General features: G+C 43.2%; 1 protein-coding gene across 1 annotated transcript in view; it reads right to left on the bottom strand.

The window, feature by feature from the left end:
* Positions 1 to 2500, bottom strand: part of vegfaa (vascular endothelial growth factor Aa) — a 95128-nt gene that overhangs the window by 64607 nt on the left and 28021 nt on the right. The window lies entirely within an intron of this gene.

The raw sequence follows: 2500 nt of genomic DNA, 5'->3' as shown, positions 1-2500 counted from the left end.
GACTGATGGTTTCTCTTGACCCTGGAGACTTAAACTAAACCTCCAGCCTTCTAACACACAGTATGAGTGCAGATCAATCCCTGCTATCCGTTATCACCCAGATGAGGATGGGTTCCCTGTTGAGTCTGGTTCCTCTCAAGGTTTCTTCCTATTACCATCTCAGGGAGTTTTTTTCCTCAGCACCGTCACCCTCGACTCGTTCATCAGGGACGATCTGATCATCTGATTCAGACAGAATTTTTCACACTTTTCATACAAATTTTCTTACATTTTTTCTGTCCCAATCTGCCGCATTACATAAGCATGGACTTGGTGTTTTGTAATGAAGTATGTTTCCTCTACATTCATTCACATCAAAATATTCTGTAGCACATCAAAGATAAAAGAATTTTAAACAACTCTGCAGTTAGACTTCTGTAGAACATCAGTGTCATGAAGAAAGTTCTAGAGAGTCCTACTGCAGGTTGAAAGAGTCCTGTAGATCTGAGCAAAACTCTTACAGTGCGTTCATCTGAAAGCAAAAGTTAAATAGTCCTGTTTCAGGTCTGTCTGTGTGAAGAAAATAACATTCGCAATGTTCGAAAGTGACAGACTTTCTATAATAATCTTGTAATGTGTAACAGAGGTACAGTTTAGTTAATTAAACCTGTTCTTCAGAATGAGAAGGACTTTATCCTGAAGCACAAACAGTTCTGAACAGAACACAGGGTTAGTAAGGGCTTATTTTTCATACAGCTCTGAACCTGGAGTGTCTCAGCATAGGGATGTTTTTTATCTATGTATGACCCACATCTCTCTCTCTCTCTCTCTCTCTCTCTCCCCTTCAAAGTGCCTTTATTCTCATGATGAAGACCATCAGGATGAAACATGCCGCTTGAGTCCTGTCTCCTGTTATTTGGGTAAAACACCCGTCCCTGCTTGTGGACTCTATTGTTGTAGACGTCTGCGGGAAGCAGGTTGGTGATAAATGCGTCCATTAAGATGCTTCACTCTGAAAAGGGGCCGTGATGTCGATCTACCTGATGTCTTTACTGATATAGCGCTTTCTCTCTGTTACACACACACACAAATAGTTGCGCAACAAGAATAAATTTCATTTTTACAGAAGACACAAATTGTTTTATTGCCAAAGATTTTTAAAGCATCAAGCCTCAACACCACTCGCCTCAAAAACAGCTTCCTCAGGCCTTTAAAATACTCAACATTAGATTAGTAAAGAATAAGAACCTTCTTCACGCTGTCTCTCTGCACCTCCAGCCATCCTCTCTTTTACCTCATTTCCACTTCACTGGTCCTGGTGCCAGGTACTGGACTGGGAACCACCGAGAACCGGCCCGCATTTACACTAGACAGGAGCTCAGCGGGAGCTGCATGATAATACGTCACAGGCCACGCCCACTAAACAGAAACGACCATGGCCGAAGTCAGTTCGAATCTCGGCGAATGTCCAAAATGCCGGAAAAACGTCCGCGCTCCACATTAACGGACTTTGGTCTCCGCCATGTTTTTAACGCTCCCTATAACTCCGCCCACCACTCGTGAAGTCATGGGTTCTCGCAACTGGACCAGCAGAGTTTAGGGGCCGGTTCGGTGCTTATTTTAGGGCACCGGCACCCATTTTTTTCTGTGGAAAAGCACTGGTTCCAAAATTGGGAACCGCCACGGGAACCAGAGCAGTGGAATGATGATCAGAGGTGTTTGATAATGAGCGGTGTTTGATGATCAGTGGTGCTTGATGATCAGAGGTGTTTGGTGATGAGCGCTGTTTGATGATCAGTGGTGTTTGATGATCAGAGGTGTTTGATGATCAGTGGTGTTTGATGATGAGCGGTGTTTGATGATGAGCGGTGCTTGATGATCAGTGGTGTTTGATGATCAGTGGTGTTTGATGATAAGTGGTGTTTGATGATGAGCTGTGTTTGATGATGAGCGGTGCTTAATGATCAGTGGTGTTTGATGATAAGCGGTGTTTGATGATCAGTGGTGTTTGATGTTCAGAGGTGTTTGATGATGAGCGGTGTTTGATGATCAGTGGTGTTTGATGTTCAGAGGTGTTTGATGGTGAGCGGTGCTTGATGATCAGTGGTGTTTGATGATCAGAGGTGTTTGATGATGAGCGGTGTTTGATGATGAGCGCTGTTTGATGATAAGTGGTGTTTGATGATGAGCTGTGTTTGATGATGAGCGGTGCTTAATGATCAGTGGTGTTTGATGATAAGCGGTGTTTGATGATCAGTGGTGTTTGATGATCAGTGGTGTTTGATGATCAGTGGTGTTTGATGTTCAGAGGTGTTTGATGATCAGTGGTGTTTGATGATCAGAGGTGTTTGATAATGAGCAGTGTTTGATGATGAGCGGTGTTTGATGATGAGCGGTGTTTGATGATCAGTTGTATTGCTAAATGCCAGTTCATGTCTCCTGTTCATGATCATTTCAGCTTCTCAGTGAATCACAAGCAGATAAAAGACTTTTCATGTTTTTAGGAAAGTAAGGTGTGTAC

The sequence above is a fragment of the Clarias gariepinus genome, chromosome 25, assembly GCF_024256425.1.
Source record: "Clarias gariepinus isolate MV-2021 ecotype Netherlands chromosome 25, CGAR_prim_01v2, whole genome shotgun sequence".
Lineage (NCBI taxonomy): Eukaryota > Metazoa > Chordata > Actinopteri > Siluriformes > Clariidae > Clarias > Clarias gariepinus.
Note: the sequence above shows the minus strand (reverse complement) of the source record. Positions and strands in the feature narration are given on the sequence as shown.